Here is a 19,716-nt window from a genome sequence, read left to right as displayed (position 1 = left end):
TTAATATCAGTCTGTTTTTCTTCACATCCGACATATACGACTTGATGTCTGATTGATTGATGTTTTCTTTGCATGTTTTTTGTTGTTATTGTTCCGGATTGTGCTGAATAATGGTGGGCCTACATAGCTCAGTCGGTAGAGCATCAGACTTTTAAGAACATTAGGATAAAGTCATCTGAGGGTCTGGGGTTCAAGTCCCCATGTGGGCTACTGACTTTTTTGTATTTTATTTACTATCAGTCTGTTTTTCTTCACATCCGACATATACGACTTGATGTATGATTGATTGATGTTTTCTTTTCATGTTTTTTGTTGTTATTGTTCCGGATTGTGCTGAATAATGGTGGGCCTACATAGCTCAGTCGGTAGAGCATCAGACTTTTAAGAACATTAGGATAAAGTCATCTGAGGGTCTGGGGTTCAAGTCCCCATGTGGGCTACTGACTTTTTGTATTTTATTTACTATCAGTCTGTTTTTCTTCACATCCGACATATACGACTTGATGTCTGATTGATTGATGTTTTCTTTTTATGTTTTTTGTTGTTATTGTTCCGGATTGTGCTGAATAATGGTGGGCCTACATAGCTCAGTCGGTAGAGCTTCAGACTTTTAAGAACATTAGGATAAAGTCATCTGAGGGTCTTCGGTTCAAGTCCCAATGTGGGCTACTGACTTTTTTGTATTTTATTTACTATCAGTCTGTTTTTCTTCACATCCGACATATACGACTTGATGTATGATTGATTGATGTTTTCTTTTCATGTTTTTTGTTGTTATTGTTCCGGATTGTGCTGAATAATGGTGGGCCTACATAGCTCAGTCGGTAGAGCATCAGACTTTTAAGAACATTAGGATAAAGTCATCTGGGGGTCTGGGGTTCAAGTCACCATGTGGGCTACTGACTTTTTTGTATTTTATTTACTATCAGTCTGTTTTTCTTCATACACGACTTGATGTCTGATTGATTGATGTTTTCTTTTCATGTTTTTTGTTGTTATTGTTCCGGATTGTGGTGAATAATGGTGGGCCTACATAGCTCAGTCGGTAGAGCATCAGACTTTTAAGAACATTAGGATAAAGTCATCTGAGGGTCTTCGGTTCAAGTCCCAATGTGGGCTACTGACTTTTTTGTATTTTATTTACTATCAGTCTGTTTTTCTTCACATCCGACATATACGACTTGATGTCTGATTGATTGATGTTTTCTTTTCATGTTTTTTGTTGTTATTGTTCCGGATTGTGCTGAATAATGGTGGGCCTACATAGCTCAGTCGGTAGAGCATCAGACTTTTAAGAACATTAGGATAAAGTCATCTGAGGGTCTTCGGTTCAAGTCCCAATGTGGGCTACTGACTGTTTTGTATTTTATTTACTATCAGTCTGTTTTTCTTAAAATTCGACATATACGACTTGATGTCTGATTGGTTGATGTTTTCTTTTCATGTTTTTTGTTGTTATTGTTCCAGATTGTGGCGAAGATGGGCGGGCCTACATAGCTCAGTCGGTAGAGCATCAGACGTTTTAGAACATTAGGATAAAGTCATCTGAGTGTCTGGGGTTCAAGTCCCAATGTTGGCTACTGACTTTTTTGTATTTTATTTACTATCAGTCTGTTTTTCTTCACATCCGACATATACGACTTGATGTCTGATTGATTGATGTTTTCTTTTCATGTTTTTTGTTGTTATTGTTCCGGATTGTGCTGAATAATGGTGGGCCTACATAGCTCAGTCGGTAGAGCATCAGACTTTTAAGAACATTAGGATCAAGTCATCTGAGGGTCTGGGGTTCAAGTCCCCATGTGGGCTACTGACTTTTTTGTATTTTATTTAATATCAGTCTGTTTTTCTTCACATCCGACATATACGACTTGATGTATGATTGAATGATGTTTTCTTTTCATGTTTTTTGTTGTTATTGTTCCGGATTGTGCTGAATAATAGTGGGCCTACATAGCTCAGTCGGTAGAGCATCAGACTTTTAAGACCATTAGGATCAAGTCATCTGAGGGTCTGGGGTTCAAGACCCCATGTGGGCTACTGACTTTTTTGTATTTTATTTAATATCAGTCTGTTTTTCTTCACATCCGACATATACGACTTGATGTCTGATTGATTGATGTTTTCTTTTCATGTTTTTTGTTGTTATTGTTCCAGATTGTGGTGAATAATGGTGGGCCTACATAGCTCAGTCGGTAGAGCATCAGACTTTTAAGAACATTAGGATCAAGTCATCTGAGGGTCTGGGGTTCAAGTCCCCATGTGGGCTACTGACTTTTTTGTATTTTATTTAATATCAGTCTGTTTTTCTTCACATCCGACATATACGACTTGATGTCTGATTGATTGATGTTTTCTTTGCATGTTTTTTGTTGTTATTGTTCCGGATTGTGCTGAATAATGGTGGGCCTACATAGCTCAGTCGGTAGAGCATCAGACTTTTAAGAACATTAGGATAAAGTCATCTGAGGGTCTGGGGTTCAAGTCCCCATGTGGGCTACTGACTTTTTTGTATTTTATTTACTATCAGTCTGTTTTTCTTCACATCCGACATATACGACTTGATGTCTGATTGATTGATGTTTTCTTTTCATGTTTTTTGTTGTTATTGTTCCGGATTGTGCTGAATAATGGTGGGCCTACATAGCTCAGTCGGTAGAGCATCAGACTTTTAAGAACATTAGGATAAAGTCATCTGAGGGTCTTCGGTTCAAGTCCCAATGTGGGCTACTGACTGTTTTGTATTTTATTTACTATCAGTCTGTTTTTCTTAACATTCGACATATACGACTTGATGTCTGATTGGTTGATGTTTTCTTTTCATGTTTTTTGTTGTTATTGTTCCAGATTGTGGCGAAGATGGGCGGGCCTACATAGCTCAGTCGGTAGAGCATCAGACGTTTTAGAACATTAGGATAAAGTCATCTGAGTGTCTGGGGTTCAAGTCCCAATGTTGGCTACTGACTTTTTTGTATTTTATTTACTATCAGTCTGTTTTTCTTCACATCCGACATATACGACTTGATGTCTGATTGATTGATGTTTTCTTTTCATGTTTTTTGTTGTTATTGTTCCGGATTGTGCTGAATAATGGTGGGCCTACATAGCTCAGTCGGTAGAGCATCAGACTTTTAAGAACATTAGGATCAAGTCATCTGAGGGTCTGGGGTTCAAGTCCCCATGTGGGCTACTGACTTTTTTGTATTTTATTTAATATCAGTCTGTTTTTCTTCACATCCGACATATACGACTTGATGTATGATTGAATGATGTTTTCTTTTCATGTTTTTTGTTGTTATTGTTCCGGATTGTGCTGAATAATGGTGGGCCTACATAGCTCAGTCGGTAGAGCATCAGACTTTTAAGAACATTAGGATCAAGTCATCTGAGGGTCTGGGGTTCAAGACCCCATGTGGGCTACTGACTTTTTTGTATTTTATTTAATATCAGTCTGTTTTTCTTCACATCCGACATATACGACTTGATGTCTGATTGATTGATGTTTTCTTTTCATGTTTTTTGTTGTTATTGTTCCAGATTGTGGTGAATAATGGTGGGCCTACATAGCTCAGTCGGTAGAGCATCAGACTTTTAAGAACATTAGGATCAAGTCATCTGAGGGTCTGGGGTTCAAGTCCCCATGTGGGCTACTGACTTTTTTGTATTTTATTTAATATCAGTCTGTTTTTCTTCACATCCGACATATACGACTTGATGTCTGATTGATTGATGTTTTCTTTGCATGTTTTTTGTTGTTATTGTTCCGGATTGTGCTGAATAATGGTGGGCCTACATAGCTCAGTCGGTAGAGCATCAGACTTTTAAGAACATTAGGATAAAGTCATCTGAGGGTCTGGGGTTCAAGTCCCCATGTGGGCTACTGACTTTTTTGTATTTTATTTACTATCAGTCTGTTTTTCTTCACATCCGACATATACGACTTGATGTATGATTGATTGATGTTTTCTTTTCATGTTTTTTGTTGTTATTGTTCCGGATTGTGCTGAATAATGGTGGGCCTACATAGCTCAGTCGGTAGAGCATCAGACTTTTAAGAACATTAGGATAAAGTCATCTGAGGGTCTGGGGTTCAAGTCCCCATGTGGGCTACTGACTCTTTTGTATTTTATTTACTATCAGTCTGTTTTTGTTCATATACGACTTGATGTCTGATTGATTGATGTTTTCTTTTCATGTTTTTTGTTGTTATTGTTCCGGATTGTGCTGAATAATGGTGGGCCTACATAGCTCAGTCGGTAGAGCATCAGACTTTTAAGAACATTAGGATAAAGTCATCTGAGGGTCTGGGGTTCAAGTCCTCATGTGGGCTACTGACTTTTTTGTATTTTATTTAATATCAGTCTGTTTTTCTTCACATCCGACATATACGACTTGATGTCTGATTGATTGATGTTTTCTGTGCATGTTTTTTGTTGTTATTGTTCCGGATTGTGCTGAATAATGGTGGGCCTACATAGCTCAGTTGGTAGAGCATCAGACTTTTAAGAACATTAGGATAAAGTCATCTGAGGGTCTGGGGTTCAAGTTCCCATGTGGGCTACTGACTGTTTTGTATTTTATTTACTATCAGTCTGTTTTTCTTAACATCCGACATATACGACTTGATGTCTGATTGATTGATGTTTTCTTTTCATGTTTTTTATTGTTATTGTTCCAGATTGTGGCGAAGATGGGCGGGCCTACATAGCTCAGTCGGTAGAGCATCAGACGTTTTAGAACATTAGGATAAAGTCATCTGAGGGTCTGGGGTTCAAGTCCCCATGTGGGCTACTGACTTTTTTGTATTTTATTTAATATCAGTCTGTTTTTCTTCACATCCGACATATACGACTTGATGTCTGATTGATTGATGTTTTCTTTTCATGTTTTTTGTTGTGATTGTTCCAGATTGTGGTGAATAATGGTGGGCCTACATAGCTCAGTCGGTAGAGCATCAGACTTTTAAAAACATTAGGATAAAGTCATCTGAGGGTCTGGGGTTCAAGTCCCCATGTGGGCTACTGACTTTTTTGTATTTTATTTAATATCAGTCTGTTTTTCTTCACATCCGACATATACGACTTGATGTCTGATTGATTGATGTTTTCTTTTCATGTTTTTTGTTGTTATTGTTCCAGATTGTGGTGAATAATGGTGGGCCTACATAGCTCAGTCGGTAGAGCATCAGACTTTTAAGAACATTAGGATAAAGTCATCTGAGGGTCTGGGGTTCAAGTCCCCATGTGGGCTACTGACTTTTTTGTATTTTATTTACTATCAGTCTGTTTTTCTTCACATCCGACATATACGACTTTATGTATGATTGATTGATGTTTTCTTTTCATGTTTTTTGTTGTTATTGTTCCAGATTGTGGCAAAGATGGGCGGGCCTACATAGCTCAGTCGGTAGAGCATCAGACTTTTAAGAACATTAGGATAAAGTCATCTGAGGGTCTGGGGTTCAAGTCCCCATGTGGGCTACTGACTTTTTTGTATTTTATTTACTATCAGTCTGTTTTTCTTCACATCCGACATATACGACTTGATGTATGATTGATTGATGTTTTCTTTTCATGTTTTTTGTTGTTATTGTTCCGGATTGTGCTGAATAATGGTGGGCCTACATAGCTCAGTCGGTAGAGAATCAGACTTTTAAGAACATTAGGATAAAGTCATCTGGGGTTCAAGTTCCCATGTGGGCTACTGACTGTTTTGTATTTTATTTAATATCAGTCTGTTTTTCTTAACATCCGACATATACGACTTGATGTCTGATTGATTGATGTTTTCTTTTCATGTTTTTTGTTGTTATTGTTCCAGATTGTGGCGAAGATGGGCGGGCCTACATAGCTCAGTCGGTAGAGCATCAGACGTTTTAGAACATTAGGATAAAGTCATCTGAGGGTCTGGGGTTCAAGTCCCCATGTGGGCTACTGACTTTTTTGTATTTTATTTAATATCAGTCTGTTTTTCTTCACATCCGACATATACGACTTGATGTCTGATTGATTGATGTTTTCTTTTCATGTTTTTTGTTGTTATTGTTCCAGATTGTGGTGAATAATGGTGGGCCTACATAGCTCAGTCGGTAGAGCCTCAGACTTTTAAGAACATTAGGATAAAGTCATCTGAGGGTCTGGGGTTCAAGTCCCCATGTGGGCTACTGACTTTTTTGTATTTTATTTACTATCAGTCTGTTTTTCTTCACATCCGACATATACGACTTGATGTATGATTGATTGATGTTTTCTTTTCATGTTTTTTGTTGTTATTGTTCCAGATTGTGGCAAAGATGGGCGGGCCTACATAGCTCAGTCGGTAGAGCATCAGACTTTTAAGAACATTAGGATAAAGTCATCTGAGGGTCTGGAGTTCACGTCCCCATGTGGGCTACTGACTTTTTTGTATTTTATTTACTATCAGTCTGTTTTTCTTCACATCCGACATATACGACTTGATGTCTGATTGATTGATGTTTTCTTTTCATGTTTTTTGTTGTTATTGTTCCAGATTGTGGTGAATAATGGTGGGCCTCCATAGCTCAGTCGGTAGAGCATCAGACTTTTAAGAACATTAGGATAAAGTCATCTGAGGGTCTGGGGTTCAAGTCCCCATGTGGGCTACTGACTTTTTTGTATTTTATTTAATATCAGTCTGTTTTTCTTCACATCCGACATATACGACTTGATGTATGATTGATTGATGTTTTCTTTTCATGTTTTTTGTTGTTATTGTTCCAGATTGTGGTGAATAATGGTGGGCCTACATAGCTCAGTCGGTAGAGCATCAGACTTTTAAGAACATTAGGATAAAGTCATCTGGGGTTCAAGTCCCCATGTGGGCTACTGACTTTTTTGTATTTTATTTAATATCAGTCTGTTTTTCTTCACATCCGACATATACGACTTGATGTCTGATTGATTGATGTTTTCTTTTAATGTTTTTTGTTGTTATTGTTCCAGATTGTGGTGAAGATGAAAGGGCCTACATAGCTCAGTCGGTAGAGCATCAGACTTTTAAGAACATTAGGTTGAAGTTATCTGAGTGTATGGGGTTCAAGTCCCCATGTGGGCTACTGACTTTTTTGCATTTTATTTACTATCAGTCTGTTTTTCTTCACATCCGACATATACGACTTGATGTCTGATTGATTGATGTTTTCTTTTCATGTTTTTTGTTGTTATTGTTCCGGATTGTGCTGAATAATGGTGGGCCTACATAGCTCAGTCGGTAGAGCATCAGACTTTTAAGAACATTAGGATAAAGTCATCTGAGGGTCTGGGGTTCAAGTCCCCATGTGGGCTACTGACTTTTTTGTATTTTATTTACGATCAGTCTGTTTTTCTTCACATCCGACATATACGACTTGATGTATGATTGATTGATGTTTTCTTTTCATGTTTTTTGTGGTTATTGTTCCGGATTGTGCTGAATAATGGTGGGCCTACATAGCTCAGTCGGTAGAGCATCAGACTTTTAAGAACATTAGGATAAAGTCATCTGAGGGTCTGGGGTTCAAGTCCCCATGTGGGCTACTGACTTTTTTGTATTTTATTTACTATCAGTCTGTTTTTCTTCACATCCGACATATACGACTTGATGTCTGATTGATTGATGTTTTCTTTTCATGTTTTTTGTTGTTATTGTTCCGGATTAAGCTGAATAATGGTGGGCCTACATAGCTCAGTCGGTAGAGCATCAGACTTTTAAGAACATTAGGATAAAGTCATCTGAGGGTCTGGAGTTCAAGTCCCCATGTGGGCTACTGACTTTTTTGTATTTTATTTACTATCAGTCTGTTTTTCTTCACATCCGACATATACGACTTGATGTCTGATTGATTGATGTTTTCTTTTCATGTTTTTTGTTGTTATTGTTCCAGATTGTGGTGAATAATGGTGGGCCTACATAGCTCAGTCGGTAGAGCATCAGACTTTTAAGAACATTAGGATAAAGTCATCTGAGGGTCTGGGGTTCAAGTCCCCATGTGGGCTACTGACTTTTTTGTATTTTATTTAATATCAGTCTGTTTTTCTTCACATCCGACATATACGACTTGATGTCTGATTGATTGATGTTTTCTTTTCATGTTTTTTGTTGTGATTGTTCCAGATTGTGGTGAATAATGGTGGGCCTACATAGCTCAGTCGGTAGAGCATCAGACTTTTAAGAACATTAGGATAAAGTAATCTGAGGGTCTGGGGTTCAAGTCCCCATGTGGGCTACTGACTTTTTTGTATTTTATTTAATATCAGTCTGTTTTTCTTCACATCCGACATATACGACTTGATGTATGATTGATTGATGTTTTCTTTTCATGTTTTTTGTTGTGATTTTTCCAGATTGTGGTGAATAATGGTGGGCCTACATAGCTCAGTCGGTAGAGCATCAGACTTTTAAGAACATTAGGATAAAGTAATCTGAGGGTCTGGGGTTCAAGTCCCCATGTGGGCTACTGACTTTTTTGTATTTTATTTAATATCAGTCTGTTTTTCTTCACATCCGACATATACGACTTGATGTATGATTGATTGATGTTTTCTTTTCATGTTTTTTGTTGTTATTGTTCCAGATTGTGGTGAATAATGGTGGGCCTACATAGCTCAGTCGGTAGAGCATCAGACTTTTAAGAACATTAGGATAAAGTCATCTGGGGTTCAAGTCCCCATGTGGGCTACTGACTTTTTTGTATTTTATTTACTATCAGTCTGTTTTTCTTCACATCCGACATATACGACTTGATGTCTGATTGATTGATGTTTTCTTTTCATGTTTTTTGTTGTTATTGTTCCAGATTGTGGTGAAGATGAAAGGGCCTACATAGCTCAGTCGGTAGAGCATCAGACTTTTAAGAACATTAGGTTAAAGTTATCTGAGTGTATGGGGTTCAAGTCCCCATGTGGGCTACTGACTTTTTTGCATTTTATTTACTATCAGTCTGTTTTTCTTCTCATCCGACATATACGACTTGATGTCTGATTGATTGATGTTTTCTTTTCATGTTTTTTGTTGTTATTGTTCCGGATTGTGCTGAATAATGGTGGGCCTACATAGCTCAGTCGGTAGAGCATCAGACTTTTAAGAACATTAGGATAAAGTCATCTGAGGGTCTGGGGTTCAAGTCCCCATGTGGGCTACTGACTTTTTTGTATTTTATTTACGATCAGTCTGTTTTTCTTCACATCCGACATATACGACTTGATGTATGATTGATTGATGTTTTCTTTTCATGTTTTTTGTGGTTATTGTTCCGGATTGTGCTGAATAATGGTGGGCCTACATAGCTCAGTCGGTAGAGCATCAGACTTTTAAGAACATTAGGATAAAGTCATCTGAGGGTCTGGGGTTCAAGTCCCCATGTGGGCTACTGACTTTTTTGTATTTTATTTAATATCAGTCTGTTTTTCTTCACATCCGACATATACGACTTGATGTCTGATTGATTGATGTTTTCTTTTCATGTTTTTTGTTGTGATTGTTCCAGATTGTGGTGAATAATGGTGGGCCTACATAGCTCAGTCGGTAGAGCATCAGACTTTTAAGAACATTAGGATAAAGTAATCTGAGGGTCTGGGGTTCAAGTCCCCATGTGGGCTACTGACTTTTTTGTATTTTATTTAATATCAGTCTGTTTTTCTTCACATCCGACATATACGACTTGATGTATGATTGATTGATGTTTTCTTTTCATGTTTTTTGTTGTGATTGTTCCAGATTGTGGTGAATAATGGTGGGCCTACATAGCTCAGTCGGTAGAGCATCAGACTTTTAAGAACATTAGGATAAAGTAATCTGAGGGTCTGGGGTTCAAGTCCCCATGTGGGCTACTGACTTTTTTGTATTTTATTTAATATCAGTCTGTTTTTCTTAACATCCGACATATACGACTTGATGTATGATTGATTGATGTTTTTTTTTCATGTTTTTTGTTGTTATTGTTCCAGATTGTGGTGAATAATGGTGGGCCTACATAGCTCAGTCGGTAGAGCATCAGACTTTTAAGAACATTAGGATAAAGTCATCTGGGGTTCAAGTCCCCATGTGGGCTACTGACTTTTTTGTATTTTATTTACTATCAGTCTGTTTTTCTTCACATCCGACATATACGACTTGATGTCTGATTGATTGATGTTTTCTTTTCATGTTTTTTGTTGTTATTGTTCCAGATTGTGGTGAAGATGAAAGGGCCTACATAGCTCAGTCGGTAGAGCATCAGACTTTTAAGAACATTAGGTTAAAGTTATCTGAGTGTATGGGGTTCAAGTCCCCATGTGGGCTACTGACTTTTTTGCATTTTATTTACTATCAGTCTGTTTTTCTTCACATCCGACATATACGACTTGATGTATGATTGATTGATGTTTTCTTTTCATGTTTTTTGTGGTTATTGTTCCGGATTGTGCTGAAAAATGGTGGGCCTACATAGCTCAGTCGGTAGAGCATCAGACTTTTAAGAACATTAGGATAAAGTCATCTGAGGGTCTGGGGTTCAAGTCCCCATGTGGGCTACTGACTTTTTTTTATTTTATTTACTATCAGTCTGTTTTTCTTCACATCCGACATATACGACTTGATGTCTGATTGATTGATGTTTTCTTTTCATGTTTTTTGTTGTTATTGTTCCGGATTGTGCTGAATAATGGTGGGCCTACATAGCTCAGTCGGTAGAGCATCAGACTTTTAAGAACATTAGGATAAAGTCATCTGAGGGTCTGGGGTCCAAGTCCCCATGTGGGCTACTGACTTTTTTGTATTTTATTTACTATCAGTCTGTTTTTCTTCACATCCGACATATACGACTTGATGTCTGATTGATTGATGTTTTCTTTTCATGTTTTTTGTTGTTATTGTTCCGGATTGTGGTGAATAATGGTGGGCCTACATAGCTCAGTCGGTAGAGCATCAGACTTTTAAGAACATTAGGATAAAGTCATCTAAGGGTCTGGGGTTCAAGTCCCCATGTGGACTACTGACTGTTTTGTATTTTATTTAGTATCAGTCTGTTTTTCTTAACATCCGACATATACGACTTGATGTATGATTGATTGATGTTTTCTTTTCATGTTTTTTGTTGTTATTGTTCCAGATTGTGGTGAATAATGGTGGGCCTACATAGCTCAGTCGGTAGAGCATCAGACTTTTAAGAACATTAGGATAAAGTCATCTGAGGGTCTGGGGTTCAAGTCCCCATGTGGGCTACTGACTTTTTTGTATTTTATTTACTATCAGTCTGTTTTTCTTCACATCTGACATATACGACTTGATGTCTGATTGATTGATGTTTTCTTTTCATGTTTTTTGTTGTTATTGTTCCAGATTGTGGTTGATAATGGTGGGCCTACATAGCTCAGTCGGAGGAGCATCAGACTTTTAAGAACATTAGGATAAAGTCATCTGAGGGTCTGGGGTTCAAGTCCCCATGTGGGCTACTGACTTTTTTGTATTTTATTTAATATCAGTCTGTTTTTCTTCACATCCGACATATACGACTTGATGTCTGATTGATTGATGTTTTCTTTTCATGTTTTTTGTTGTTATTGTTCCAGATTGTGGTGAATAATGGTGGGCCTACATTGCTCAGTCGGTAGAGCATCAGACTTTTAAGAACATTAGGATAAAGTCATCTGAGGGTCTGGGGTTCAAGTCCCCATGTGGGCTACTGACTTTTTTGTATTTTCTTTACTATCAGTCTGTTTTTCTTCACATCCGACATATACGACTTGATGTATGATTGATTGATGTTTTCTTTTCATGTTTTTTGTTGTTATTGTTCCGGATTGTGCTGAATAATGGTGGGCCTACATAGCTCAGTCGGTAGAGCATCAGACTTTTAAGAACATTAGGATAAAGTCATCTGAGGTTCAAGTCCCCATGTGGGCTACTGACTTTTTTGTATTTTATTTACTATCAGTCTGTTTTTCTTCACATCCGACATATACGACTTGATGTCTGATTGATTGATGTTTTCTTTTCATGTTTTTTGTTGTTATTGTTCCGGATTGTGCTGAATAATGGTGGGCCTACATAGCTCAGTCGGTAGAGCATCAGACTTTTAAGAACATTAGGATAAAGTCATCTGAGGGTCTGGAGTTCAAGTCCCCATGTGGGCTAATGACTTTTTTGTATTTTATTTACTATCAGTCTGTTTTTCTTCACATCCGACATATACGACTTGATGTCTGATTGATTGATGTTTTCTTTTCATGTTTTTTGTTGTTATTGTTCCAGATTGTGGTGAATAATGGTGGGCCTACATAGCTCAGTCGGTAGAGCATCAGACTTTTAAGAACATTAGGATAAAGTCATCTGAGGGTCTGGGGTTCAAGTCCCCATGTGGGCTACTGACTTTTTTGTATTTTATTTAATATCAGTCTGTTTTTCTTCACATCCGACATATACGACTTGATGTCTGATTGATTGATGTTTTCTTTTCATGTTTTTTGTTGTGATTGTTCCAGATTGTGGTGAATAATGGTGGGCCTACATAGCTCAGTCGGTAGAGCATCAGACTTTTAAGAACATTAGGATAAAGTAATCTGAGGGTCTGGGGTTCAAGTCCCCATGTGGGTTACTGACTTTTTTGTATTTTATTTAATATCAGTCTGTTTTTCTTCACATCCGACATATACGACTTGATGTATGATTGATTGATGTTTTCTTTTCATGTTTTTTGTTGTGATTGTTCCAGATTGTGGTGAATAATGGTGGGCCTACATAGCTCAGTCGGTAGAGCATCAGACTTTTAAGAACATTAGGATAAAGTAATCTGAGGGTCTGGGGTTCAAGTCCCCATGTGGGCTACTGACTTTTTTGTATTTTATTTAATATCAGTCTGTTTTTCTTCACATCCGACATATACGACTTGATGTCTGATTGATTGATGTTTTCTTTTCATGTTTTTTGTTGTTATTGTTCCAGATTGTGGTGAATAATGGTGGGCCTACATAGCTCAGTCGGTAGAGCATCAGACTTTTAAGAACATTAGGATAAAGTCATCTGGGGTTCAAGTCCCCATGTGGGCTACTGACTTTTTTGTATTTTATTTACTATCAGTCTGTTTTTCTTCACATCCGACATATACGACTTGATGTCTGATTGATTGATGTTTTCTTTTCATGTTTTTTGTTGTTATTGTTCCAGATTGTGGTGAAGATGAAAGGGCCTACATAGCTCAGTCGGTAGAGCATCAGACTTTTAAGAACATTAGGTTAAAGTTATCTGAGTGTATGGGGTTCAAGTCCCCATGTGGGCTACTGACTTTTTTGCATTTTATTTACTATCAGTCTGTTTTTCTTCACATCCGACATATACGACTTGATGTATGATTGATTGATGTTTTCTTTTCATGTTTTTTGTGGTTATTGTTCCGGATTGTGCTGAATAATGGTGGGCCTACATAGCTCAGTCGGTAGAGCATCAGACTTTTAAGAACATTAGGATAAAGTCATCTGAGGGTCTGGGGTTCAAGTCCCCATGTGGGCTACTGACTTTTTTTTATTTTATTTACTATCAGTCTGTTTTTCTTCACATCCGACATATACGACTTGATGTCTGATTGATTGATGTTTTCTTTTCATGTTTTTTGTTGTTATTGTTCCGGATTGTGCTGAATAATGGTGGGCCTACATAGCTCAGTCGGTAGAGCATCAGACTTTTAAGAACATTAGGATAAAGTCATCTGAGGGTCTGGGGTCCAAGTCCCCATGTGGGCTACTGACTTTTTTGTATTTTATTTACTATCAGTCTGTTTTTCTTCACATCCGACATATACGACTTGATGTCTGATTGATTGATGTTTTCTTTTCATGTTTTTTGTTGTTATTGTTCCGGATTGTGGTGAATAATGGTGGGCCTACATAGCTCAGTCGGTAGAGCATCAGACTTTTAAGAACATTAGGATAAAATCATCTAAGGGTCTGGGGTTCAAGTCCCCATGTGGGCTACTGACTTTTTTGTATTTTATTTAATATCAGTCTGTTTTTCTTCACATCCGACATATACGACTTGATGTCTGATTGATTGATGTTTTCTTTTCATGTTTTTTGTTGTTATTCTTCCAGATTGTGGTGAATAATGGTGGGCCTACATAGCTCAGTCGGTAGAGCATCAGACTTTTAAGAACATTAGGATAAAGTCATCTGAGGGTCTGGGGTTCAAGTCCCCATGTGGGCTACTGACTTTTTTGTATTTTATTTACTATCAGTCTGTTTTTCTTCACATCCGACATATACGACTTGATGTATGATTGATTGATGTTTTCTTTTCATGTTTTTTGTTGTTATTGTTCCGGATTGTGCTGAATAATGGTGGGCCTACATAGCTCAGTCGGTAGAGCATCAGACTTTTAAGAACATTAGGATAAAGTCATCTGAGGGTCTGGAGTTCAAGTCCCCATGTGGGCTAATGACTTTTTTATATTTTATTTACTATCAGTCTGTTTTTTTTCACATCCGACATATACGACTTGATGTCTGATTGATTGATGTTTTCTTTTCATGTTTTTTGTTGTTATTGTTCCAGATTGTGGTTGATAATGGTGGGCCTACATAGCTCAGTCGGAGGAGCATCAGACTTTTAAGAACATTAGGATAAAGTCATCTGAGGGTCTAAGGTTCAAGTCCCCATGTGGGCTACTGACTTTTTTGTATTTTATTTAATATCAGTCTGTTTTTCTTCACATCCGACATATACGACTTGATGTCTGATTGATTGATGTTTTCTTTTCATGTTTTTTGTTGTTATTGTTCCAGATTGTGGTTGATAATGGTGGGCCTACATTGCTCAGTCGGTAGAGCATCAGACTTTTAAGAACATTAGGATAAAGTCATCTGGGGTTCAAGTCCCCATGTGGGCTACTGACTTTTTTGTATTTTATTTACTATCAGTCTGTTTTTCTTCACATCCGACATATACGACTTGATGTATGATTGATTGATGTTTTCTTTTCATGTTTTTTGTTGTTATTGTTCCGGATTGTGCTGAATAACGGTGGGCCTACATAGCTCAGTCGGTAGAGCATCAGACTTTTAAGAACATTAGGATAAAGTCATCTGGGGTTCAAGTCCCCATGTGGGCTACTGACTTTTTTGTATTTTATTTACTATCAGTCTGTTTTTCTTCACATCCGACATATACGACTTGATGTCTGATTGATTGATGTTTTCTTTTCATGTTTTTTGTTGTTATTGTTCCAGATTGTGGTGAAGATGAAAGGGCCTACATAGCTCAGTCGGTAGAGCATCAGACTTTTAAGAACATTAGGTTAAAGTTATCTGAGTGTATGGGGTTCAAGTCCCCATGTGGGCTACTGACTTTTTTGCATTTTATTTACTATCAGTCTGTTTTTCTTCACATCCGACATATACGACTTGATGTATGATTGATTGATGTTTTCTTTTCATGTTTTTTGTGGTTATTGTTCCGGATTGTGCTGAATAATGGTGGGCCTACATAGCTCAGTCGGTAGAGCATCAGACTTTTAAGAACATTAGGATAAAGTCATCTAAGGGTCTGGGGTTCAAGTCCCCATGTGGACTACTGACTGTTTTGTATTTTATTTAGTATCAGTCTGTTTTTCTTAACATCCGACATATACGACTTGATGTATGATTGATTGATGTTTTCTTTTCATGTTTTTTGTTGTTATTGTTCCAGATTGTGGTGAATAATGGTGGGCCTACATAGCTCAGTCGGTAGAGCATCAGACTTTTAAGAACATTAGGATAAAGTAATCTGAGGGTCTGGGGTTCAAGTCCCCATGTGGGCTACTGACTTTTTTGTATTTTATTTACTATCAGTCTGTTTTTCTTCACATCCGACATATACGACTTGATGTCTGATTGATTGATGTTTTCTTTTCATGTTTTTTGTTGTTATTGTTCCGGATTGTGCTGAATAATGGTGGGCCTACATAGCTCAGTCGGTAGAGCATCAGACTTTTAAGAACATTAGGATAAAGTCATCTGAGGGTCTGGAGTTCAAGTCCCCATGTGGGCTAATGACTTTTTTATATTTTATTTACTATCAGTCTGTTTTTCTTCACATCCGACATATACGACTTGATGTCTGATTGATTGATGTTTTCTTTTCATGTTTTTTGTTGTTATTGTTCCAGATTGTGGTTGATAATGGTGGGCCTACATAGCTCAGTGGGAGGAGCATCAGACTTTTAAGAACATTAGGATCAAGTCATCTGAGGGTCTGGGGTTCAAGTCCCCATGTGGGCTACTGACTTTTTTGTATTTTATTTAATATCAGTCTGTTTTTCTTCACATCCGACATATACGACTTGATGTCTGATTGATTGATGTTTTCTTTTCATGTTTTTTGTTGTGATTGTTCCAGATTGTGCTGAATAATGGTGGGCCTACATAGCTCAGTCGGTAGAGCATCAGACTTTTAAGAACATTAGGATAAAGTCATCTGAGGGTCTGGGGTTCAAGTCCCCATGTGGGCTACTGACTTTTTTGTATTTTATTTAATATCAGTCTGTTTTTCTTCACATCCGATATATACGACTTGATGTCTGATTGATTGATGTTTTCTTTTCATGTTTTTTGTTGTGATTGTTCCAGATTGTGCTGAATAATGGTGGGCCTACATAGCTCAGTCGGTAGAGCATCAGACTTTTAAGAACATTAGGATAAAGTCATCTGAGGGTCTGGGGTTCAAGTCCCCATGTGGGCTACTGACTTTTTTGTATTTTATTTTATATCAGTCTGTTTTTCTTCACATCCGACATATACGACTTGATGTATGATTGATTGATGTTTTCTTTTCATGTTTTTTGTTGTTATTGTTCCAGATTGTGGTGAATAATGGTGGGCCTACATTGCTCAGTCGGTAGAGCATCAGACTTTTAAGAACATTAGGATAAAGTCATCTGAGGGTCTGGTGTTCAAGTCCCCATGTGGGCTACTGACTTTTTTGTATTTTCTTTACTATCAGTCTGTTTTTCTTCACATCCGACATATACGACTTGATGTATGATTGATTGATGTTTTCTTTTCATGTTTTTTGTTGTTATTGTTCCGGATTGTGCTGAATAATGGTGGGCCTACATAGCTCAGTCGGTAGAGCATCAGACTTTTAAGAACATTAGGATAAAGTCATCTGAGGGTCTGGAGTTCAAGTCCCCAAGTGGGCTACTGACTTTTTTGTATTTTATTTACTATCAGTCTGTTTTTCTTCACATCCGACATATACGACTTGATGTCTGATTGATTGATGTTTTCTTTTCATGTTTTTTGTTGTTATTGTTCCAGATTGTGGTGAATAATGGTGGGCCTACATAGCTCAGTCGGTAGAGCATCAGACTTTTAAGAACATTAGGATAAAGTCATCTGAGGGTCTGGGGTTCAAGTCCCCATGTGGGCTACTGACTTTTTTGTATTTTATTTAATATCAGTCTGTTTTTCTTCACATCTGACATATACGACTTGATGTCTGATTGATTGATGTTTTCTTTTCATGTTTTTTGTTGTTATTGTTCCAGATTGTGGTGAATAATGGTGGGCCTACATAGCTCAGTCGGTAGAGCATCAGACTTTTAAGAACATTAGGATAAAGTCATCTGAGGGTCTGGGGTTCAAGTCCCCATGTGGGCTACTGACTTTTTTGTATTTTATTTAATATCAGTCTGTTTTTCTTCACATCCGACATATACGACTTGATGTCTGATTGATTGATGTTTTCTTTTCATGTTTTTTGTTGTTATTGTTCCGGATTGTGCTGAGTAATGGTGGGCCTACATAGCTCAGTCGGTAGAGCATCAGACTTTTAAGAACATTAGGATAAAGTCATCTGAGGGTCTGGGGTTCAAGTCCCCATGTGGGCTACTGATATTTTTGTATTTTATTTACTATCAGTCTGTTTTTCTTCACATCCGACATATACGACTTGATGTCTGATTGATTGATGTTTTCTTTGCATGTTTTTTGTTGTTATTGTTCCAGATTGTGGTGAATAATGGTGGGCCTACATAGCTCAGTCGATAGAGCATCAGACTTTTAAGAACATTAGGATAAAGTCATCTGAGGGTCTGGGGTTCAGGTCCCCATGTGGGCTACTGACTTTTTTGTATTTTATTTACTATCAGTCTGTTTTTCTTCACATCCGACATATACGACTTGATGTCTGATTGATTGATGTTTTCTTTTCATGTTTTTTGTTGTTATTGTTCCGGATTGTGCTGAATAATGGTGGGCCTACATAGCTCAGTCGGTAGAGCATCAGACTTTTAAGAACATTAGGATTAGGATAAAGTCATCTGAAGGTCTGGGGTTCAAGTCCCCATGTGGGCTACTGACTTTTTTGTATTTTATTTAATATCAGTCTGTTTTTCTTCACATCCGACATATACGACTTGATGTCTGATTGATTGATGTTTTCTTTTCATGTTTTTTGTTGTTATTGTTCCGGATTGTGGTGAATAATGGTGGGCCTACATAGCTCAGTCGGTAGAGCATCAGACTTTTAAGAACATTAGGATTAGGATAAAGTCATCTGAGGGTCTGGGGTTCAAGTCCCCATGTGGGCTACTGACTTTTTTGTATTTTATTTAATATCAGTCTGTTTTTCTTCACATCCGACATATACGACTTGATGTCTGATTGATTGATGTTTTCTTTTCATGTTTTTTGTTGTTATTGTTCCGGACTGTGGTGAATAATGGTGGGCCTACATAGCTCAGTCGGTAGAGCATGAGACTTTTAAGAACATTAGGATAAAGTCATCTGAGGGTCTGGGGTTCAAGTCCCCATGGGGGCTACTGACTTTTTTGTATTTTATTTAATATCAGTCTGTTTTTCTTCACATCCGACATATACGACTTGATGTCTGATTGATTGATGTTTTCTTTTCATGTTTTTTGTTGTTATTGTTCCGGATTGTGGTGAATAATGGTGGGCCTACATAGCTCAGTCGGTAGAGCATCAGACTTTTAAGAACATTAGGAATAGGATAAAGTCATCTGGGGTTCAAGTCCCCATGTGGGCTACTGACTTTTTTGTATTTTATTTAATATCAGTCTGTTTTTCTTCACATCCGACATATACGACTTGATGTATGATTGATTGATGTTTTCTTTTCATGTTTTTTTTTGTGATTGTTCCAGATTGTGGTGAATAATGGTGGGCCTACATAGCTCAGTCGGTAGAGCATCAGACTTTTAAGAACATTAGGATTAGGATAAAGTCATCTGAGGGTCTGGGGTTCAAGTCCCCATGTGGGCTACTGACTTTTTTGTATTTTATTTAATATCAGTCTGTTTTTCTTCACATCCGACATATACGATTTGATGTATGATTGATTGATGTTTTCTTTTCATGTTTTTTGTTGTGATTGTTCCAGATTGTGGTGAATAATGGTGGGCCTACATAGCTCAGTCGGTAGAGCATCAGACTTTTAAGAACATTAGGATAAAGTCATCTGAGGGTCTGGGGTTCAAGTCCCCATGTGGGCTACTGACTTTTTTGTATTTTATTTAATATCAGTCTGTTTTTCTTAACATCCGACATATACGACTTGATGTCTGATTGATTGATGTTTTCTTTTCATGTTTTTTGTTGTTATTGTTCCAGATTGTGGTGAATAATGGTGGGCCTACATAGCTCAGTCGGTAGAGCATCAGACTTTTAAGAACATTAGGATAAAGTCATCTGAGGGTCTGGGGTTCAAGTCCCCATGTGGGCTACTGACTTTTTTGTATTTTATTTA

The 19,716-nt window shown here is 37.6% G+C and overlaps 1 protein-coding gene and 74 non-coding genes across 76 annotated transcripts in view; 74 read left to right on the top strand and 1 right to left on the bottom strand.

The window, feature by feature from the left end:
• LOC145267073 (transmembrane protein 232-like) overlaps positions 1-19,716 on the bottom strand; it is a 288,020-nt gene that overhangs the window by 114,939 nt on the left and 153,365 nt on the right. The gene's annotated exons all lie outside the window — the stretch shown is intronic.
• On the top strand, positions 118-209 carry Trnak-uuu (transfer RNA lysine (anticodon UUU)). The gene is given in 2 exon segments: positions 118-154; positions 174-209. It is a non-coding gene; the product is annotated as a tRNA-Lys (tRNA).
• Trnak-uuu (transfer RNA lysine (anticodon UUU)) lies at positions 348-439 on the top strand. Its single transcript is given in 2 exon segments — positions 348-384; positions 404-439. It is a non-coding gene; the product is annotated as a tRNA-Lys (tRNA).
• Trnak-uuu (transfer RNA lysine (anticodon UUU)) lies at positions 577-668 on the top strand. Its single transcript is given in 2 exon segments — positions 577-613; positions 633-668. It is a non-coding gene; the product is annotated as a tRNA-Lys (tRNA).
• Trnak-uuu (transfer RNA lysine (anticodon UUU)) lies at positions 807-898 on the top strand. Its single transcript is given in 2 exon segments — positions 807-843; positions 863-898. It is a non-coding gene; the product is annotated as a tRNA-Lys (tRNA).
• On the top strand, positions 1,028-1,119 carry Trnak-uuu (transfer RNA lysine (anticodon UUU)). The gene is given in 2 exon segments: positions 1,028-1,064; positions 1,084-1,119. It is a non-coding gene; the product is annotated as a tRNA-Lys (tRNA).
• Positions 1,258-1,349, top strand: Trnak-uuu (transfer RNA lysine (anticodon UUU)). Its single transcript is given in 2 exon segments — positions 1,258-1,294; positions 1,314-1,349. It is a non-coding gene; the product is annotated as a tRNA-Lys (tRNA).
• On the top strand, positions 1,718-1,809 carry Trnak-uuu (transfer RNA lysine (anticodon UUU)). Its single transcript is given in 2 exon segments — positions 1,718-1,754; positions 1,774-1,809. It is a non-coding gene; the product is annotated as a tRNA-Lys (tRNA).
• On the top strand, positions 1,948-2,039 carry Trnak-uuu (transfer RNA lysine (anticodon UUU)). The gene is given in 2 exon segments: positions 1,948-1,984; positions 2,004-2,039. It is a non-coding gene; the product is annotated as a tRNA-Lys (tRNA).
• Trnak-uuu (transfer RNA lysine (anticodon UUU)) lies at positions 2,178-2,269 on the top strand. The gene is given in 2 exon segments: positions 2,178-2,214; positions 2,234-2,269. It is a non-coding gene; the product is annotated as a tRNA-Lys (tRNA).
• On the top strand, positions 2,408-2,499 carry Trnak-uuu (transfer RNA lysine (anticodon UUU)). The gene is given in 2 exon segments: positions 2,408-2,444; positions 2,464-2,499. It is a non-coding gene; the product is annotated as a tRNA-Lys (tRNA).
• On the top strand, positions 2,638-2,729 carry Trnak-uuu (transfer RNA lysine (anticodon UUU)). The gene is given in 2 exon segments: positions 2,638-2,674; positions 2,694-2,729. It is a non-coding gene; the product is annotated as a tRNA-Lys (tRNA).
• Positions 3,098-3,189, top strand: Trnak-uuu (transfer RNA lysine (anticodon UUU)). The gene is given in 2 exon segments: positions 3,098-3,134; positions 3,154-3,189. It is a non-coding gene; the product is annotated as a tRNA-Lys (tRNA).
• Positions 3,328-3,419, top strand: Trnak-uuu (transfer RNA lysine (anticodon UUU)). Its single transcript is given in 2 exon segments — positions 3,328-3,364; positions 3,384-3,419. It is a non-coding gene; the product is annotated as a tRNA-Lys (tRNA).
• Trnak-uuu (transfer RNA lysine (anticodon UUU)) lies at positions 3,558-3,649 on the top strand. Its single transcript is given in 2 exon segments — positions 3,558-3,594; positions 3,614-3,649. It is a non-coding gene; the product is annotated as a tRNA-Lys (tRNA).
• Trnak-uuu (transfer RNA lysine (anticodon UUU)) lies at positions 3,788-3,879 on the top strand. Its single transcript is given in 2 exon segments — positions 3,788-3,824; positions 3,844-3,879. It is a non-coding gene; the product is annotated as a tRNA-Lys (tRNA).
• Trnak-uuu (transfer RNA lysine (anticodon UUU)) lies at positions 4,018-4,109 on the top strand. The gene is given in 2 exon segments: positions 4,018-4,054; positions 4,074-4,109. It is a non-coding gene; the product is annotated as a tRNA-Lys (tRNA).
• Positions 4,239-4,330, top strand: Trnak-uuu (transfer RNA lysine (anticodon UUU)). Its single transcript is given in 2 exon segments — positions 4,239-4,275; positions 4,295-4,330. It is a non-coding gene; the product is annotated as a tRNA-Lys (tRNA).
• Trnak-uuu (transfer RNA lysine (anticodon UUU)) lies at positions 4,469-4,560 on the top strand. Its single transcript is given in 2 exon segments — positions 4,469-4,505; positions 4,525-4,560. It is a non-coding gene; the product is annotated as a tRNA-Lys (tRNA).
• Trnak-uuu (transfer RNA lysine (anticodon UUU)) lies at positions 4,699-4,790 on the top strand. Its single transcript is given in 2 exon segments — positions 4,699-4,735; positions 4,755-4,790. It is a non-coding gene; the product is annotated as a tRNA-Lys (tRNA).
• Positions 4,929-5,020, top strand: Trnak-uuu (transfer RNA lysine (anticodon UUU)). Its single transcript is given in 2 exon segments — positions 4,929-4,965; positions 4,985-5,020. It is a non-coding gene; the product is annotated as a tRNA-Lys (tRNA).
• On the top strand, positions 5,159-5,250 carry Trnak-uuu (transfer RNA lysine (anticodon UUU)). Its single transcript is given in 2 exon segments — positions 5,159-5,195; positions 5,215-5,250. It is a non-coding gene; the product is annotated as a tRNA-Lys (tRNA).
• On the top strand, positions 5,389-5,480 carry Trnak-uuu (transfer RNA lysine (anticodon UUU)). Its single transcript is given in 2 exon segments — positions 5,389-5,425; positions 5,445-5,480. It is a non-coding gene; the product is annotated as a tRNA-Lys (tRNA).
• Positions 5,841-5,932, top strand: Trnak-uuu (transfer RNA lysine (anticodon UUU)). The gene is given in 2 exon segments: positions 5,841-5,877; positions 5,897-5,932. It is a non-coding gene; the product is annotated as a tRNA-Lys (tRNA).
• Trnak-uuu (transfer RNA lysine (anticodon UUU)) lies at positions 6,071-6,162 on the top strand. Its single transcript is given in 2 exon segments — positions 6,071-6,107; positions 6,127-6,162. It is a non-coding gene; the product is annotated as a tRNA-Lys (tRNA).
• On the top strand, positions 6,301-6,392 carry Trnak-uuu (transfer RNA lysine (anticodon UUU)). Its single transcript is given in 2 exon segments — positions 6,301-6,337; positions 6,357-6,392. It is a non-coding gene; the product is annotated as a tRNA-Lys (tRNA).
• On the top strand, positions 6,531-6,622 carry Trnak-uuu (transfer RNA lysine (anticodon UUU)). The gene is given in 2 exon segments: positions 6,531-6,567; positions 6,587-6,622. It is a non-coding gene; the product is annotated as a tRNA-Lys (tRNA).
• Trnak-uuu (transfer RNA lysine (anticodon UUU)) lies at positions 6,983-7,074 on the top strand. The gene is given in 2 exon segments: positions 6,983-7,019; positions 7,039-7,074. It is a non-coding gene; the product is annotated as a tRNA-Lys (tRNA).
• Positions 7,213-7,304, top strand: Trnak-uuu (transfer RNA lysine (anticodon UUU)). The gene is given in 2 exon segments: positions 7,213-7,249; positions 7,269-7,304. It is a non-coding gene; the product is annotated as a tRNA-Lys (tRNA).
• Trnak-uuu (transfer RNA lysine (anticodon UUU)) lies at positions 7,443-7,534 on the top strand. The gene is given in 2 exon segments: positions 7,443-7,479; positions 7,499-7,534. It is a non-coding gene; the product is annotated as a tRNA-Lys (tRNA).
• Trnak-uuu (transfer RNA lysine (anticodon UUU)) lies at positions 7,673-7,764 on the top strand. The gene is given in 2 exon segments: positions 7,673-7,709; positions 7,729-7,764. It is a non-coding gene; the product is annotated as a tRNA-Lys (tRNA).
• Trnak-uuu (transfer RNA lysine (anticodon UUU)) lies at positions 7,903-7,994 on the top strand. The gene is given in 2 exon segments: positions 7,903-7,939; positions 7,959-7,994. It is a non-coding gene; the product is annotated as a tRNA-Lys (tRNA).
• On the top strand, positions 8,133-8,224 carry Trnak-uuu (transfer RNA lysine (anticodon UUU)). The gene is given in 2 exon segments: positions 8,133-8,169; positions 8,189-8,224. It is a non-coding gene; the product is annotated as a tRNA-Lys (tRNA).
• Positions 8,363-8,454, top strand: Trnak-uuu (transfer RNA lysine (anticodon UUU)). Its single transcript is given in 2 exon segments — positions 8,363-8,399; positions 8,419-8,454. It is a non-coding gene; the product is annotated as a tRNA-Lys (tRNA).
• Trnak-uuu (transfer RNA lysine (anticodon UUU)) lies at positions 8,815-8,906 on the top strand. The gene is given in 2 exon segments: positions 8,815-8,851; positions 8,871-8,906. It is a non-coding gene; the product is annotated as a tRNA-Lys (tRNA).
• Positions 9,045-9,136, top strand: Trnak-uuu (transfer RNA lysine (anticodon UUU)). The gene is given in 2 exon segments: positions 9,045-9,081; positions 9,101-9,136. It is a non-coding gene; the product is annotated as a tRNA-Lys (tRNA).
• Trnak-uuu (transfer RNA lysine (anticodon UUU)) lies at positions 9,275-9,366 on the top strand. The gene is given in 2 exon segments: positions 9,275-9,311; positions 9,331-9,366. It is a non-coding gene; the product is annotated as a tRNA-Lys (tRNA).
• Positions 9,505-9,596, top strand: Trnak-uuu (transfer RNA lysine (anticodon UUU)). Its single transcript is given in 2 exon segments — positions 9,505-9,541; positions 9,561-9,596. It is a non-coding gene; the product is annotated as a tRNA-Lys (tRNA).
• On the top strand, positions 9,735-9,826 carry Trnak-uuu (transfer RNA lysine (anticodon UUU)). The gene is given in 2 exon segments: positions 9,735-9,771; positions 9,791-9,826. It is a non-coding gene; the product is annotated as a tRNA-Lys (tRNA).
• On the top strand, positions 10,187-10,278 carry Trnak-uuu (transfer RNA lysine (anticodon UUU)). Its single transcript is given in 2 exon segments — positions 10,187-10,223; positions 10,243-10,278. It is a non-coding gene; the product is annotated as a tRNA-Lys (tRNA).
• Positions 10,417-10,508, top strand: Trnak-uuu (transfer RNA lysine (anticodon UUU)). The gene is given in 2 exon segments: positions 10,417-10,453; positions 10,473-10,508. It is a non-coding gene; the product is annotated as a tRNA-Lys (tRNA).
• On the top strand, positions 10,647-10,738 carry Trnak-uuu (transfer RNA lysine (anticodon UUU)). Its single transcript is given in 2 exon segments — positions 10,647-10,683; positions 10,703-10,738. It is a non-coding gene; the product is annotated as a tRNA-Lys (tRNA).
• On the top strand, positions 10,877-10,968 carry Trnak-uuu (transfer RNA lysine (anticodon UUU)). The gene is given in 2 exon segments: positions 10,877-10,913; positions 10,933-10,968. It is a non-coding gene; the product is annotated as a tRNA-Lys (tRNA).
• Positions 11,107-11,198, top strand: Trnak-uuu (transfer RNA lysine (anticodon UUU)). The gene is given in 2 exon segments: positions 11,107-11,143; positions 11,163-11,198. It is a non-coding gene; the product is annotated as a tRNA-Lys (tRNA).
• Positions 11,337-11,428, top strand: Trnak-uuu (transfer RNA lysine (anticodon UUU)). Its single transcript is given in 2 exon segments — positions 11,337-11,373; positions 11,393-11,428. It is a non-coding gene; the product is annotated as a tRNA-Lys (tRNA).
• On the top strand, positions 11,567-11,658 carry Trnak-uuu (transfer RNA lysine (anticodon UUU)). Its single transcript is given in 2 exon segments — positions 11,567-11,603; positions 11,623-11,658. It is a non-coding gene; the product is annotated as a tRNA-Lys (tRNA).
• Trnak-uuu (transfer RNA lysine (anticodon UUU)) lies at positions 12,019-12,110 on the top strand. Its single transcript is given in 2 exon segments — positions 12,019-12,055; positions 12,075-12,110. It is a non-coding gene; the product is annotated as a tRNA-Lys (tRNA).
• Trnak-uuu (transfer RNA lysine (anticodon UUU)) lies at positions 12,249-12,340 on the top strand. Its single transcript is given in 2 exon segments — positions 12,249-12,285; positions 12,305-12,340. It is a non-coding gene; the product is annotated as a tRNA-Lys (tRNA).
• Positions 12,479-12,570, top strand: Trnak-uuu (transfer RNA lysine (anticodon UUU)). The gene is given in 2 exon segments: positions 12,479-12,515; positions 12,535-12,570. It is a non-coding gene; the product is annotated as a tRNA-Lys (tRNA).
• On the top strand, positions 12,709-12,800 carry Trnak-uuu (transfer RNA lysine (anticodon UUU)). The gene is given in 2 exon segments: positions 12,709-12,745; positions 12,765-12,800. It is a non-coding gene; the product is annotated as a tRNA-Lys (tRNA).
• Trnak-uuu (transfer RNA lysine (anticodon UUU)) lies at positions 13,161-13,252 on the top strand. Its single transcript is given in 2 exon segments — positions 13,161-13,197; positions 13,217-13,252. It is a non-coding gene; the product is annotated as a tRNA-Lys (tRNA).
• Positions 13,391-13,482, top strand: Trnak-uuu (transfer RNA lysine (anticodon UUU)). The gene is given in 2 exon segments: positions 13,391-13,427; positions 13,447-13,482. It is a non-coding gene; the product is annotated as a tRNA-Lys (tRNA).
• Positions 13,621-13,712, top strand: Trnak-uuu (transfer RNA lysine (anticodon UUU)). The gene is given in 2 exon segments: positions 13,621-13,657; positions 13,677-13,712. It is a non-coding gene; the product is annotated as a tRNA-Lys (tRNA).
• Trnak-uuu (transfer RNA lysine (anticodon UUU)) lies at positions 13,851-13,942 on the top strand. The gene is given in 2 exon segments: positions 13,851-13,887; positions 13,907-13,942. It is a non-coding gene; the product is annotated as a tRNA-Lys (tRNA).
• On the top strand, positions 14,081-14,172 carry Trnak-uuu (transfer RNA lysine (anticodon UUU)). The gene is given in 2 exon segments: positions 14,081-14,117; positions 14,137-14,172. It is a non-coding gene; the product is annotated as a tRNA-Lys (tRNA).
• Trnak-uuu (transfer RNA lysine (anticodon UUU)) lies at positions 14,311-14,402 on the top strand. Its single transcript is given in 2 exon segments — positions 14,311-14,347; positions 14,367-14,402. It is a non-coding gene; the product is annotated as a tRNA-Lys (tRNA).
• Positions 15,215-15,306, top strand: Trnak-uuu (transfer RNA lysine (anticodon UUU)). The gene is given in 2 exon segments: positions 15,215-15,251; positions 15,271-15,306. It is a non-coding gene; the product is annotated as a tRNA-Lys (tRNA).
• Trnak-uuu (transfer RNA lysine (anticodon UUU)) lies at positions 15,445-15,536 on the top strand. The gene is given in 2 exon segments: positions 15,445-15,481; positions 15,501-15,536. It is a non-coding gene; the product is annotated as a tRNA-Lys (tRNA).
• On the top strand, positions 15,675-15,766 carry Trnak-uuu (transfer RNA lysine (anticodon UUU)). The gene is given in 2 exon segments: positions 15,675-15,711; positions 15,731-15,766. It is a non-coding gene; the product is annotated as a tRNA-Lys (tRNA).
• Trnak-uuu (transfer RNA lysine (anticodon UUU)) lies at positions 15,905-15,996 on the top strand. Its single transcript is given in 2 exon segments — positions 15,905-15,941; positions 15,961-15,996. It is a non-coding gene; the product is annotated as a tRNA-Lys (tRNA).
• On the top strand, positions 16,135-16,226 carry Trnak-uuu (transfer RNA lysine (anticodon UUU)). The gene is given in 2 exon segments: positions 16,135-16,171; positions 16,191-16,226. It is a non-coding gene; the product is annotated as a tRNA-Lys (tRNA).
• On the top strand, positions 16,365-16,456 carry Trnak-uuu (transfer RNA lysine (anticodon UUU)). The gene is given in 2 exon segments: positions 16,365-16,401; positions 16,421-16,456. It is a non-coding gene; the product is annotated as a tRNA-Lys (tRNA).
• On the top strand, positions 16,595-16,686 carry Trnak-uuu (transfer RNA lysine (anticodon UUU)). The gene is given in 2 exon segments: positions 16,595-16,631; positions 16,651-16,686. It is a non-coding gene; the product is annotated as a tRNA-Lys (tRNA).
• On the top strand, positions 16,825-16,916 carry Trnak-uuu (transfer RNA lysine (anticodon UUU)). The gene is given in 2 exon segments: positions 16,825-16,861; positions 16,881-16,916. It is a non-coding gene; the product is annotated as a tRNA-Lys (tRNA).
• On the top strand, positions 17,055-17,146 carry Trnak-uuu (transfer RNA lysine (anticodon UUU)). Its single transcript is given in 2 exon segments — positions 17,055-17,091; positions 17,111-17,146. It is a non-coding gene; the product is annotated as a tRNA-Lys (tRNA).
• On the top strand, positions 17,285-17,376 carry Trnak-uuu (transfer RNA lysine (anticodon UUU)). The gene is given in 2 exon segments: positions 17,285-17,321; positions 17,341-17,376. It is a non-coding gene; the product is annotated as a tRNA-Lys (tRNA).
• Positions 17,515-17,606, top strand: Trnak-uuu (transfer RNA lysine (anticodon UUU)). Its single transcript is given in 2 exon segments — positions 17,515-17,551; positions 17,571-17,606. It is a non-coding gene; the product is annotated as a tRNA-Lys (tRNA).
• Trnak-uuu (transfer RNA lysine (anticodon UUU)) lies at positions 17,745-17,836 on the top strand. Its single transcript is given in 2 exon segments — positions 17,745-17,781; positions 17,801-17,836. It is a non-coding gene; the product is annotated as a tRNA-Lys (tRNA).
• On the top strand, positions 17,975-18,066 carry Trnak-uuu (transfer RNA lysine (anticodon UUU)). Its single transcript is given in 2 exon segments — positions 17,975-18,011; positions 18,031-18,066. It is a non-coding gene; the product is annotated as a tRNA-Lys (tRNA).
• On the top strand, positions 18,205-18,302 carry Trnak-uuu (transfer RNA lysine (anticodon UUU)). The gene is made up of 2 exons: positions 18,205-18,241; positions 18,267-18,302. It is a non-coding gene; the product is annotated as a tRNA-Lys (tRNA).
• On the top strand, positions 18,441-18,538 carry Trnak-uuu (transfer RNA lysine (anticodon UUU)). Its single transcript has 2 exons — positions 18,441-18,477; positions 18,503-18,538. It is a non-coding gene; the product is annotated as a tRNA-Lys (tRNA).
• Positions 18,677-18,768, top strand: Trnak-uuu (transfer RNA lysine (anticodon UUU)). Its single transcript is given in 2 exon segments — positions 18,677-18,713; positions 18,733-18,768. It is a non-coding gene; the product is annotated as a tRNA-Lys (tRNA).
• Positions 19,135-19,232, top strand: Trnak-uuu (transfer RNA lysine (anticodon UUU)). Its single transcript has 2 exons — positions 19,135-19,171; positions 19,197-19,232. It is a non-coding gene; the product is annotated as a tRNA-Lys (tRNA).
• Trnak-uuu (transfer RNA lysine (anticodon UUU)) lies at positions 19,371-19,462 on the top strand. The gene is given in 2 exon segments: positions 19,371-19,407; positions 19,427-19,462. It is a non-coding gene; the product is annotated as a tRNA-Lys (tRNA).
• Positions 19,601-19,692, top strand: Trnak-uuu (transfer RNA lysine (anticodon UUU)). The gene is given in 2 exon segments: positions 19,601-19,637; positions 19,657-19,692. It is a non-coding gene; the product is annotated as a tRNA-Lys (tRNA).

Source organism: Euprymna scolopes, chromosome 42 (genome assembly GCF_053919585.1).
Source record: "Euprymna scolopes isolate OS-2025 chromosome 42, ASM5391958v1, whole genome shotgun sequence".
In the NCBI taxonomy this organism is placed as follows: Eukaryota; Metazoa; Mollusca; class Cephalopoda; order Sepiida; family Sepiolidae; genus Euprymna; species Euprymna scolopes.
The sequence above is the reverse complement of the archived record's forward strand: the minus strand, read 5'-3'. Positions and strand labels throughout refer to the sequence as shown.